Below are 14,877 nucleotides of genomic sequence, written 5' to 3' on the forward strand. Positions count from 1 at the left end.
TTTTTGTTGTCATTATACAGGATTATTAGAAATGATTGTAGTCGAAGCAGGCCATGCCCATGTTACGAAATTTTTGCCGCTTTCATGTAAACTGTCAATTTTTGTCGCTGTCACTGTCATTTTTTAGGTGAAATGCGGTGATGAGAATTGTATTTATTTTTTTTAAATTAACGATTGGATCCAAAAATATTGAGTTGTTTTGCAACCAATTCTAAAAATATTGAGTTGTATTGCACCCAATTTAACTATTGCGTGTGAACAGTGTGTACTCACTTATTCATTATTCATCATTTTGATGTTTTTTATATGGAGCGGCAACCACAAATTCTGCATTCAGTTTTTACGCCTACGTGGACTACAATCATTAAATGATTGTAGTCGACGTAGAGAGTTTTTGTGTAGGTTGTACAGAGTTATTATAAATTTTATAATAACTATATTATATATGTTGTACAGAGTTATTATAAATTTTATAATAACTCTGTACAACCTGCACAAAAACTCTCATTTAAAACTTATACAGACTGTCGTAAAAGAATGTGGGATCTCAATGGGCTCTGGAATTTGAATTTGCCACCCCCTTTAAAAGACCCCTGCGCACAAGCAACTTTTGTTATAGGCAACTAAATAGTTTAGTCGACTGTAATTTCACAAGAGGTTTTTTTTGTCCGGATAAAATTGATTTTTTTTACAATAATTTGGTTGCTTGCTAAATTGACGACACAAACCAGCCGATAAAAAAACGAGTCCGAAGGACGAGTTTTTTTATCTGGTGGTTTGTGGAGTCAATTTACCAAAAAGAAACCAATAGTCCAGTCAATATAAACATAAAAAAGGGTCCGACCTTGCAAAAGGTCATGTGGTTCTGATTTTTTAATATGTTATTTGGACCTCAGCCAAGAGTGAAAAACCAAATCTGCAACTTCCAAAGACTTGTGCGCGTTGCGTGGTAGCCAAAGAACAGCAACATTTTGGCACTATTTTCAGTTTTCGCTCAATATCTCCTAAGATATGAGTCTCATACAAAACATTGAAGTTACCTTTTTTAAACTAGATTAAATTCCCTACAGTTTGAGGCCTAAGCGAACTTTGTGAATCCAGCAGTTTCCGAGAGAGAGCTCTTCAAAAATTGGGTATTTTTTCCAAGAAGTGAAAAAAATTTGTTTACGTCTCTTATTCTATTAAATATCGTCAAAAATACTCGCCCCATGAGAAAAGTCATAGGCAATCAACATGAAGTGGCATATAACCGATAACCTCAAAAAATGGAATTAGGGAAAAATCAATGAAAACAAGTTTTCAGCGCATCAAACATCACGTATAGGGCCTAAACCGATAATATAAGTTATTTTCACGTAATTTAGTATGTGTGGTTAACAACTTAAAGGGAGTATGTGAAGTTGGCGGAGAAATACAGCCGTCAGCACCAGACTTGTTCTGCTTGTATGGAAAATCATCGAACACCCCATCAAGTATGCTTCTTTGGAACGGGTTCATGGAGCAGGTGACAAGTGGTCTTGATTTTTATCGTTCAAGAATCATTTTCCTCTCATTCATCCGCGAGCTTTAATTTGAGCTCTAGCGGGTACATGTCCTGGCATATACGAGTATGTTTACCATGAACACCATTCCTACGGTCCACCGTGCTAGCACACTGCTGGAGATTCCAGGCACATGTGTCAATCCACCGTAGCTATTCATAGACCACATCAGCAATCAAATCTGACCACAGGTCGGACCAAAACTTATCGAATCGGCGGATTGTAAAACTTCGTTCTGTGAATATCTTAAACTCAGTTCGATCCATCCGCTGTTCTGGAGCCACCATATCTTGCAAATATAAGTGGGCACTCTTTATGTAGAAATAGTGACCAGCTGAATGAAAAAAGTAGCATTTTATCGATAGTATACAGGTGAAGGTTCTAATCACCCTGACGGTCTGCCTGGATAAATAGATTTACGGGAGTACACGTGTGAAAATATTGGACCCACAGCTTTGATGTGGGACCATTACCTTCCAAATTATGCAATGTAGTTTTGAATTTGGCTCTTAGGCTTTGGTAAGAGTTATTTTCCTTTACAAACAAGATAAGAGACCTTTCACTCTCACGTAGATTATTCTCAGTTTCGGCTCTTTCCTTCCCAGTCAAGTCTACCTCATCTGCTGCTGCTCGTGCAGCCCGTGAATAGGCATGACCATTCAGCATTAAACAGTCATAAGCAGCGCCTTCAGGAGCCACTCCCTGCCATTATTGCACCGATACAACCCATGAATGACATGAGGAGATGGAACTCTCCAAGCCTCACAACCACGCAGCTTAACTGAGAATGTTGGCCACCCTCAACAATATCTCTGGCTTTAAGGAACAGAGGTTGATCAAAAGTAAAGAGCAGGTTTTTTGAAAATGACCTTTATTTCTCTCACTGGCTTCAAAATGTGATATGAATATTGTATCGTAACCAATAGGTGGGGCGCGGATGAATGAGAGGAAAATAATTCTTGAGCGAAAAAACTCAAGACCACTTGTCACCTGCTCCATGAACCCGTTCCAAAGGAGCATACTTAGGGTGTTCGAGGAACAAGAACAAGTCTGGAGTTGAGGACAGTATTTCACCACCAACTTCACAGACTCCCTGTAAGTTATTTAACCACACTTACTAAATTAAGTTAAAATAAGTTATTTGATTGGTATAGGCCCCATACGTGATGTTTGATGCCCTGGAATATTGTTTTCAATAATTTTCCCCAAGTCCCATTTTCGAGATTTTCGGTTATATGCCGCTTTTGAGAGAAACATTGGACCTGCAGCTGCCCCTCAGATCTCAACTTAAAGCTAAATATACAGAGTGATCACAAAAAAACGCCCCAGCTTATATCTTTCTTATTTGAAATCCGATGTCAACGAGCGGTACATCAAATTAAAGGGTTCAAAAAGTACTATAAACTGAATATGAAATGTTGCCCTTAGCAACCCTATCTTACAAGGGTCAAGGGTCAACTTAAATTTTTTAAATAGCAACATATAATTTTTTTGGTACAGTTAGATTCATTATGTTTTTCTGAGTTAAAAAATATAGCACACCCTGTATATTTAAATATTATTCTAACATAAGAAACAAATAAAATTCAATTACAAATCATTAGGAATAAGTAGAACTTTATTCGTAACAGGCCATGAATTACTAAAGATATTCTTCTAGCCATGGAAACACAAAAAAATAAACATTTATTTTGAAAATAAACTTTATTTGTCGTAATTTTTGTTTAATTTTTTTTCTCCAATTTCGTGTTGTGAAATAAAATGAACAATAATGAAATTGTGGATATGTTGCAAGCATATTTCGGAAATAATAGAAATTACTGCTTGCAGAGAAACGCCACCTGAAAGCTTTCTGAATGCCACGCGAAGTGTCTCGAACAAAATGGTGCTTAATTTAAACAGATCAGTTGAAAAGACACTATTGTTATTTTTATTGTTTGTATTACTTAATAAATATTGTTTCCATGACTACAAAAATGTCTTCATAAGTAATTCATGGCCTGTTACGAATAAAGTTCTACTTATTCCTATTAGAATTAGAAATTAGAATGATATTTAAATATACAGGCTGTGCTATATTTTTGAACTCAGAAAAACATAATGAATCTAACTGTATCAAAAAAATTGTATGTTGCCATTAAAAAAAATAAAGTTGACCCTTGATCCTTGCAAGGGAGGGTTGCTAAGGCCAACATTTTATATCCAGCTTATAGTACTTTTTAGACCCTTTAATTTGATGTATTGCTCGTTGAAATAGGATGTCAAATAAGAAAGATATAAGCTGGGGCGTTTTTTTGTGATCACTCTGTATATACTTCAAGTTCATTATTAATGACTTTTCTCGTGGCAGGAGTATTTTTGACGAAATTTAATAAAATAAGAGACGTAAACAAATTTTTTTCACTTCTTGGAAAAAATACCCAACTTTTGAACAACTGTATCTCGAAAACTGCCGGACGCATAAAGTTCGCTGAGGCCTCAAACTATAGTGAATTTAATCTAGTTTAAAAAAGGTAACTTCAACTTTTTCTGTGAGACTCATATCTTAGGATATATTGAGCAAAAACTGAAAATAGTGCCAAAATTTTGCTGTTCTTTGGCTACCACGCAGCGCACACAAGTCTTTCGAAGTTGCAAATTTGGTTTTTCACTCTTGGCTGAGGTCCAAACAACATATTAAAAAATCAAAACTACATGACTTTTCCAAGGTCGAATGTTTATATTGACTGGACTACAAATTAGAGTTTAAAAAATGAAATTTTATCCTGGATGAAAAAAATCTCGAGCGTAATTCGATGAGATAATTTAATGAATATATATAGGTAGGTAATTATGAAAAACTGAATTGGCCATTTTGCACTTCAATTTATTACTAGCTGTGTCAATGTTTAAGATTGTTGGTTCGTTATCATAACAACAAACAATAATCAGGTTCGAAAAAGTTTGCCATGGAAGTTTAAGCACATTTTATCCAGATGCAAAGTTAGGGCTAACTTTATCCGATGTCAAAGTGACAAATGCATTGCGGCTTATGGGATTTTTTATACATACATGAATAAAATTATCACCGAAAAAGACTAGCAGCACGCAGTGGCAACTTAATAAACTGATCGAAAAAAGTTAGGGATATTGCTAAATATTTCAGTTAACTTTATTAAAATGCATCAGTAAGTTTTTTTTAAGGACAATTATTGAAATGTTTTTTTAATAAACGTTTTCACACACATAATAAGTTTTGACTTATGTCAAACGTTTACTCTTCTTGGCATACGTTATAAATTATAATATCAATATCCCTAACTTTTTTCGATCAGTTTAGTTGCTTATACAGAACATGGATTTTGTGGAAAAAGTAGTGTTGTGAGGTCCGGTAATTGACTTAGTCAATGACCCATTTGACCGGTCAATAATTGTCAATGACTTGACGTATTTGACCAGTCATTTTTAAAATTTAAATTTCCCGCTTATAATGCTGAAGATTATAGGATATGATGACTGTTTGACTGATGAGATGAGGTTATGTTGGGTTGTCTGATTTCATTTACGTAGCTGCTGACAATGAAGAAATCGATTATGACAATAAATAAGTAAATTATGACAATGAAACATCTAAAGATCATTGTGAAAAACGATTAAGCTTTATCTATTAGGAAGAAGTGGTTTTTGTTTTTCAATCATTTTTGTGTCTTCTTAACATAACATACAATATATTTTTATTTTCATAAAATACTTACCTACTTTTTTAAATTTTAAACGAATGTTTAAGTATTTTAAAAGAAACTAAAAAACTGAAAATACACACACAGTTGTGTTGAAAGTTTTAAAGCGTTTTAAATTAACAAAAAATTCAAATTCAAGCAAATATGTTAAAGAAAAACAAAGTATAACTTCAAACAATTCAAACTTAACCTCACTTACACAATTTTAGAACAATAATTTATCGATCAATAAATCTTATAAAAAAATGGAATTAAGACCATTATTTGGTATTAAAATAATCCTTGACATTGAAAGAATCATTTTGTGATGTTTAACTAGTTCCTACTTTTTGACCAATAATGACTGAGTAATTGACCGATCAAGGACCGGTCAACTTTGACCAAAAATAAATGACCGGTCATTAATCCATCACTAAGAAAAAGTAACTAAATAATCACCGGGTGCGCGGCGCTATGTTAGAACAAACCTGGTTGATTTACCGGTAACCGTTTCTTCGTAAAACAGGACAAGTTTTTAGTTGCTTCAATTTAAAAATCGCCCGTGCGCCAGGTTACATTTAGTTAAATGTGTTCTATTTGTGTGACTAAATACATATGTAGTTGTTTCGCAAAAGTTGCTACCGTCACACGGGGATATATTGAACAGTGGGGGTTATACAGGTGCGTCCTAAAAAACGCCGCAAGCCATATCTCCGTTATTTATGGCGTGATTTAAATAAAACAAAAACTGGAATAAATCACTTTAAAAGCGCTATAAGCACAACATAGACTAATTTTTTTTCAAAAAGTAATTCAAGGTCAGATGATAATCAACTTTGTATTTTCAAATAGCTTGGTATATTTTCTGTTGTGATAGAAACAGAGCTTTGTTAAAAAATTCCATTGTTATAGAAAAAAATAAATACTTAATCAAAATTTAGATTCTCATGGTTACAAAAAATTTAAACTATAGTTCTTTTTTTTGCGCGATTGTACTCTATTTGGTTGTTTACCACGTCTGTTTCCAAGATGGTAAGCTCTGTTTACTCGTTGCTAACGATAAACTCGATGGTAAGTAATTTTTGGTGTTCTAGAACGGTAAGTAAAGTTTATTCAAAATTAATCGATTATTATAATAATTTTTATGTAGACAGAAGTTGAAGACAAGATGTGGGGGCACTTTCTGGAAACTCATAAAGCTCTTGTAGTCGGCTTTCCTTGGCGCTGCAATGAAATAGCATTAGCAAACTTGCCGCGACATTGGCATTGTCAAAATTTTCATACCCCGCATTTTCCTTGTCTTCTTGATTAGGTACACATTGAGGTTGTTGGTTTCGAAAATAATTCTTCATTTATGTAGACAGAAGTTGAAGACAAGATGTTAGCACTTTCTGTAAACTCACACGGCTCTTGTAGTCGGCTTTCCTTGCTGCTGCAATGAAACAGCATTAGCAAACTTGCCGCGACATTGGCATTGTCAAAATTTTCATACCCCGCATTTTCCTTGTCTTCTTGATTAGGTACACATTGAGGTTGTTGGTTTCGAAAATAATTCTTCATTTATGTAGACAGAAGTTGAAGACAAGATGTTAGCACTTTCTGTAAACTCACACGGCTCTTGTAGTCGGCTTTCCTTGCTGCTGCAATGAAATAGCATTAGCAAACTTGCCGCGACATTGGCATTGTCAAAATTTTCATACCCCGCATTTTTCTTGTCTTCTTGATTACAAATTGAGATCGTTGGTTTTGAAAATTCTTCATTTATGTAGACGGAAGTTAAAGACAAAATGTTAGCACTTTCTGGAAACTCACACGGCTCTTGTAGTCGGCCTACCTTGCCGCTGCAATGAAACAATTTTAGTAACAGACTTGCCGCGACATTAGAATTGTCAAAATGTTCATACCCCGGATTTTCCTTGTCTTCTTGATTTCATATTGAGTTCGCTGGTTTCGAAAATTCTTGATTTATGTAGACAGAAGTTGAAGACAAGATGTTAGCACTTTCTGGAAACTCACACGGCTCTTGTAGTCGGCTTTCCTTGCTGCTGCAATGAAATAATATTAGCGAACTTGCCGCGATATTACTGCATTAAAAAATGAACTATAGTTCATTTTTTAATGCTGTAGAAAAAGTCAGGCAACCCAATATACAGTTAGCAATGCTGCCTAGAGGGGATGGGACGTTTCGCCGTAGCCGTTTCGCCGCCAGCCCTTTCGCCATGGGGACGTTTCGCCGCGGCCGTTTCGCCGCCATTTGAATCTCATCACAGCTGTCATGATAGATTCAATATTTACAGAGTATGCAATCCACATTTCTAGAAACTTTAATTTTATTTTAGACCACTAGAGTGTATACCGGTCATTTTATTTATACATATACTTTGTTATTTATTACTCGATTTCAATGAGCAAAAAAGTCAAAGATATGGTTTTTCAAGCGCTACTAGACAGCCATAAATAGTTATTTTTGTATTAAGTGCGCAAAGTGATTGTTTTTTGTTGGGGCATGAGAATGAGTTTTTAGTCGAGACCGTCAGGTCGAGACTTCAAACTCATTCGAATGCGCCAACAAAACAATCATCTTGCGCACGAAATACAAACACTATTTTTTCTACAACAGCATTTTAAAATTTTTGAATTTTTTAATTTTTGTAAAATTTTCCTTGGATGCTAAAATATTCGTCAAAAAGTTTCCTTGGGTGCTAAAATATAACTATTTTAGCATCCAAGGAAACTTTTTGACAAATATTTTTTCACTATCAAAAATGACATACTTTGCGACTTGATAACGATGCATAAATGTCACGTTTTTTTGACAGTTGTAGAAAAATGCATTTTTTGGCGTTATGTTCAATTGCTAACGATAGTCAACTGTTTTTTTTTAAATGGACACATGTAGTTTTTTAGGCTTGGTCTGGTAAGGTTTTTTTTTTCTGAATCTAATGATGTATTGAAAGTTATCATTTGGTTCATAGCTAACTGAAAAAAAATAAAACATTTTTTTTTTGGTTCAGCTTATTATAAAATTTTTATTTGATTATGTTGTAGAATTTCTAGATTTGAAAAACCCCTACCACCATTTTCGCGTGGTAAATTAAATCTTTCAATAGCAGATTTGGGGTGATGTTTACAAAATTTTGTAAAGAGAACTCTAGTTTGAATATTTATATTCTGTAAATTAGTTTTGGACCATTTTATAATACCAAAAGAATAGGTCAACAATGGAACAGCATATGTATTAACTGCTTTAATTAAAATATTACCGTTTAATTTTGATTTTAAAATAGATTTAATTCTTAAATAAAATTGTTTTTCTAAATTTTCTTTTATAATTGAATGTTGAATATGATTTGATTGATTAATACCTAAATATTTATAAAATTCTCCTTTATTTAAATTTTTAATGATTTCTCCTTCTTTAGTTATATATTCTAAATTTTCGTAATGACCGCGACATATTGATTGCGTTTTACACTTATCAATACCAAAACTCATGCTAATATCATTTGAGAAATTTTCAGTTATTGTTAATAAAGATAAAATGTGATTCTTTTTAGATGCATAAAGTTTTATGTCATCCATGTAAAGAAGGTGATTTAATTTTGATAGTGTGGTATTATTATGTCTAATATTAAAACCGTATCCAGTGCTATTTAATAGATATGTCAAAGGATTAATGGCTAGACAAAACCATAAAGGACTTAAAGAATCTCCTTGATAAATTCCCCGTTTAATTTGAATAGGCTCGGATTTTAATTTAGTATTGTTTATTGATAAATTTAAAGTAGTTCTCCAAAATGTCATTACATGTGATAAAAAGTTAATCAAATCCAAATTAATTTTATAAATTTTAAGAATTTTAATTAACCATGAATGTGGTACTGAATCATAGGCTTTTTTGTAGTCTATGAATGCGGTATAAATATTTCTATTATTTTTTCTAGCTTGTTCCATTATTACCGTATCTATTGTAAGTTGTTCTTTGCAACCAAAACACTCCTTAACACAACCTTTTTGTTCTTCATTAAGTATATTTAATTTTTGACAATGGTCGTAAATTATTACTTTAATGCAAGATGTCATAATTTTATAAATTGTAGGCAGACATGTGATTGGCCTATATTTTGATGGATTTTTAGTATCGGAATCTTTTGGTTTCAGATATGTTATACCATGGGCCAAAAACTCTGGAAATGTGTTAGGTTCCCTAATAAATCCGTTAAAGTGATCAAGTAAGCATTTATGAATACAAGTAAATTTTTTTAACCAAAAGTTATGAATTTGGTCACCTCCAGGGGATTTCCAATGATGTGAACTATTAATATTTTTAACTAAAATTTCAAGGCTAATTTGAATATGATGTGGATTATTACTATCTGGTATCTCATTTTCTAAATTAGGAATCCATTCTGCCTGATTATTAAATTGAACTTCATTTGACCATATGTTTGACCAAAATTCTTTAATTTCATTTATATTTGGTATACCATTATTATTTTGAGTTTTATTATCTGCTAAATTTTTGTAAAACAACTTCTCATTATTTCTAAATAGTTTGTTTTCAAATTTCCGTTGTTTATTATTTTTATATCTTTTTAATCGTTTAGAATAAATATTCAATTTTTGTAATAAAGTGTCTTTAATTTCTATTAATGTTTCATTATATTCGTTATATTTTAAACAATGTATTCTGTTTTTATTTAAAATCGATTGAATACAGTTATTTAGATGATTAGAATTTATACCCTTTAAATATTGAGTTATTCTACCTAAATCTCGTCTGATATTGTTAATGCGTTTATTTAGTCTTCGTTCCCATTTTGGTAATTCTTTAGCTTTTATATTATTTGTCTGGTCAATTTCTTTTGAACCATTTAATCTGATAATTGTTAAAGCTCCACTATATATAATACTGTGTAATTTTTTAAAACTTGTCGTGTTATTTACAAATTTAGGTAAAATGAATTGATTTAAAATTTCAATCATTGCAAAGAATTTTTTGGAGCTTTGTTGTTTAGGTAATAGTGGTCTATTAAATAGTTCTATATGTTCAAATTCGTTCAGAGTTCTATTAAATTCATTTTCAATTTGTTCTTTAAAATTTTGATGGTAGTAAAAATTTTGATTAATAACATGTATATCATTATAACTCAAGTCTAAATTATTTATGTCGTTTTGTATCGTGTTGTTTGGTGTTGAATTATTTTGATAACAGAAAGAGTCATTATGATTTGGTAAACTTTGTAAACTTTGCGGTTCAACAGAATTTTCAACTAAATTATTAGAAACTTCATTATTGTCAGAATAATTAATTGACAATTCTAACTTTACATCATTTTTGATCTTTTCTAAAATTGCCGAAGGGATATAGTTTTTCTTCATAATGGCTCTCCTCTGGTCAGCTAAATTTTGAATAGTAACAGGAAACTGGGGGTACTTACTTTGGAACGCTTTAAATAAATCAAGCCTGTAAGTACTCACAACATCCTGTAGTTTTGTTATCCGAAAATATTCCCGTATAATGAAAATATTCATTTCCATAGTCCATTTTTTGCGTTTTCTAACTTCTGTAGCACCATTGGATTGCAGTGAAGCACTTGCAACAACATTTGGCGCGTTTTTATTAGAGAGCGAATTTATTGACATTTAGACAGTTGTCACTAATGCTTATATTATTATTATTATTATTATTATTATTATTATTATTATTTGGTATGTTGGTTAACAGGTTGTACACCCAAACAAAAACCAACAGTAAACAGCGTTATACAATGCAACAGCTCAAAAAGCGACTGTGTACCCGTTACGGGAAACGCTCAATTAAACCTCTGAAATGCAGGTAATCAATCTCTTAAATTGTCCAAGACTAATCACAAAAATATCGCACTCACTACAGTTGCTATTGAATAATGTGCAGGCAGTATAAAGAGGGGAACGATGCAGTATATTAGTAACTGCTCGCGGAACATAAAAAAAACGACCAGGGGTGCGATTTTTGGGATTCGTAGATAAATAGCGATGGTGATAATTATCTAAGGCATTAATAACGACCACATGTCAGTATTTGAATTTTTCACATCGATCGTTATGATGTTTATCTCCCAGTGCTAATTATCGAATGCAAGAATTGGCAACTATGGGAAACTTTTTATTTTAAAGTTTGACATATGTTTGACATTTCGCGCTCTTCATTAACCACATGCGTAGTGGATATCCTGAATTCCCTAACAAATAGTAATCACTGTGACCCCGTTTGTGAAGGTTCTTCATGAATGTCTGCACATTGGAATTACTCCAAATGCATGCATCATGATGAGTACTACCAGGATATCTTGCACATACATTTAATACACACATAAAATAATCATGTTTGAATCACATACCTAAGAATGAAAATTACTTGTGTACAGCAGAAAGTTTATTTTCGGAATTTTTACCAGTTGCACAATTATTGAGTCTTAATTCTTTCTGTTGACATATAAATGCTTTGGATACTCCGGGTCTTCGATCTTTGGAGGAACTATTGCAACATGTATACACCAAATGACACCAGGAATATTATGTTGTTGATAAAACCTAAAGGGATTGCATTTTTAACAATAATGAAGACACCCCTATTCGAAACCCATACTCCAGTCTAAGAACATTTAATTCGTCATAACTGTTCGGAAATTTACCCCATTCATTAAAAATAGCCGGATGATTTCGAACATTTGTCATTTCTTGCAAACTACGATTCACAGTTGACTGACTGATGTCTAAGAACTTATTCGAAGCTACATCGAATTGGTAACTTCCCCCTGCATAAAACCTTAGCGCTGTTAAAATCTATAAGTGAATAAGTATGTAGATAGGTAGCATATTTATGAAACGTATCCCATAGTACAAAATAATAATACAGACATAAGTACTCTAGTTTTAACATCAAGATCTCTTAGACGAATTTATGGTCTCATATAAGGTTCCAAAAGGTCAATTAACCAAGGGTAAACATTTTTATATAAACGGAACGTCCGTATAAATTGCCGTTCGCTAAGCAGAAGAAAAGGATCTTAGGATTGTGCTGATTGTTCAGTATTGAGCTTTGTTCAAGCAGTTCTAAATTTTCTATAGCGAAATCTTGCATTAACGCTTCCATGGTGTGATAAGTAAAACTAATATTATTTTTGGCATTTAATTTTTATCATTACATCCAACCGCGGTAGCTACATATCGATTAAAACTTTTCACAAAGTGATAATTATCATAGGTCAAAAATATGTGATTTACTAATTTCGATAGTTAATGAACGATTCGTTACTTACCGAATGGCCAAAAATTGCACCCCAGATCTAAGATTTGCCCGAGGCACATTGAAATAAATTTGGGATAACAAGAAGGGAGAATTAATAATGCCGTGTATGATCTTATATAGAAATATCAGAAAGCTATCATTACGTCTCATATTGAGAGAACGCAGATTTGCCATATCATAAAGAACAGAATTAGGAGTACCTCTTGGAGGAAATTCCGCAATTAACTTGAACAGAATATACTTGGCAAACTTCCTCTGAACCGACTCCAAAGCATCAACACCTCTTCGATAGATCGGCGACCATACAATTGAACAGTACTCCAATTTAGATCTGACCAAGGTAAAATAAAGTGCCCTTAAGCAACTCTCAGACCTGAATCGTTTGCACGATCGAAAGATGAAACCTAAAATTTTGACTGATGATGCCACAATAATATCAACATGTTCATTGAAGGTGAATTGAGCATCAAATGTAACGCCTAAATCCTTGAAAGTGAAACACCTAGTCAATAAAGCATTCCCAATTCTATAATCGAACATAAGCGGCTTGGTCTTACGAGAGAACGAGAGAATGTAGCATTTGTCACGATTCAAGGGGAGACCATTACTGCGACACCAACCATAAAGCACATCAACATTTGATTGCAAACGCATACAGTCAGAAATATCTCTAATAGTAGAATACAGCTTAACATCATCAGCAAACAAAAGCACATTTAAACTAAATATTTCAATAATATCGTTAATAAACAAAAGGAAAAGCAAGGGACCTAAATTAGACCCTTGGGGAACACCTGAATTTACAACTAGCCGAGCAGAATAGAAACCTAAAACATTTACGTAACAAAAACGATCCGATAAATAAGACTCAAATAGATTTAAAAGAGAGTCACTGAACCCGAAGTGTCTGAGTTTATTTAATAAGATGTTATGATCGATGCGATCAAATGCTTTTGAAAAGTCGGTGTAGATGACATCAACCTGAGTATTTTTATCCAACGCAGCTGAAATGAAATGCGAGATGCAAGATAAATTGGTGGACGTAGACCTACCCCTAAAAAATCCATGCTGATGTTCAGAGATAACATTTTGTACATTAGTATATATAAGAGTAAATAATAGACTCAAATACCTTGGAAATATGCGGTAGAATGGTGACAGGTCTATAATTTGAGATAATATTCTTCTTACCCGACTTGAATATAGGACATATCTTACCAACCTTCCATAAGCAAGGATAAACTGAGGTTGTTAAAATGAAATTGTATAAAAAATGCAAAGGCGTAACCAGTATTTGAGCACAATCCTTAAGGATAAAACCAGGAAGGGCATCATCACCGCTGGCAGAAGACGGCTTCAGTTTTAAAAGATCCCTTAGGATATCATCAGTAGAAATACTTGGCAAATGAATATAATTGTTGTTACAAGGATTATTAAACTGAAAATCCGTCATTGATGGTGACGAAAAATTCTTTTCGAAGTAGGATAGAAAGGCGTTAGCGATAGTATGCGGGGTGGAGTACTCGACCTCATCTAATTGCATAACTGAAGGAATAGTACTAGATTTTCTTTTATGGTTCACAAATGACCAAAAACAACGAGGGTCGTGAGTTAGTTGCTGTTCAACCGTGGAAATATACTCATGGTATGCTGCATTAATGCTGATCTTAAGATCACGTCTCAAGGTCCTAAATTCAATTAATGTAGAGCGTGACTTAGTTTTTTTGTATCTTTTAAAAACCTTAAACTTGTGTTTTAATTTCCTGATAATGTCGGTTGTATACCAGACCGGATAATGTGAAGAATTCGCTCTGTTCAGCGGTACAAACTGCCGAAACATGTCATATAACTTTTCATAAAATAAACCGACTGCCACATTCACATCGTTCACAGCATGCAGAAAACTCCAGTCACAATTCGCAATACAATCGTAGAGATCCAACAGGTTAGCTTTACGGAAATTAAATCGTTCTTCCCCGCGGCAACTTTTGGAACTTTTGAAAAACTTGCGACAAGGCCACTTCAGAGAACAAATACAAAATAAAGGAGGATGAAGCGCACTTCCAATTAACATGGGAGCGGAATGGAGCATAACACTGCAATCAAAACTTGATAGTATTAGATCTAAACAACGATTATCACAATTCGTAATATAATTGAATTGTTTAAGATTTAAAATACTACAAAAATTAAGTAAAAGTTCGTTTTTAGAGTCTATTCTGCAACCATTATTATTGATATAATTAGGCACATTAAAATCACCTATAAACAGTACATTGTGTTCATACAAGTAATCCAAGACCTCCAAAAACTCCATCAGGGTGGCAAAGTCATCAACAGAGGT

The 14,877-nt window shown here is 33.2% G+C and overlaps 1 long non-coding RNA gene across 3 annotated transcripts; it reads right to left on the reverse strand.

Moving 5' to 3' along the window:
* Positions 1-6,327: 6,327 nt before the first annotated feature.
* On the reverse strand, positions 6,328-8,465 carry LOC138123912 (uncharacterized). Of its 3 annotated transcripts, none has more exons than XR_011156946.1 (5): positions 7,144-8,465; positions 6,940-7,080; positions 6,732-6,876; positions 6,524-6,668; positions 6,328-6,463 (listed from the first exon to the last, which is right to left on the reverse strand). It is a non-coding gene; the product is annotated as an uncharacterized lncRNA (long non-coding RNA). The 3 variants fall into 3 exon arrangements; XR_011156945.1 differs by having other exon boundaries at positions 6,524-6,671; XR_011156947.1 differs by having other exon boundaries at positions 6,524-6,671; positions 6,732-6,879.
* Positions 8,466-14,877: the final 6,412 nt, after the last annotated feature.

Source organism: Tenebrio molitor, chromosome 2 (genome assembly GCF_963966145.1).
Source record: "Tenebrio molitor chromosome 2, icTenMoli1.1, whole genome shotgun sequence".
In the NCBI taxonomy this organism is placed as follows: Eukaryota; Metazoa; Arthropoda; class Insecta; order Coleoptera; family Tenebrionidae; genus Tenebrio; species Tenebrio molitor.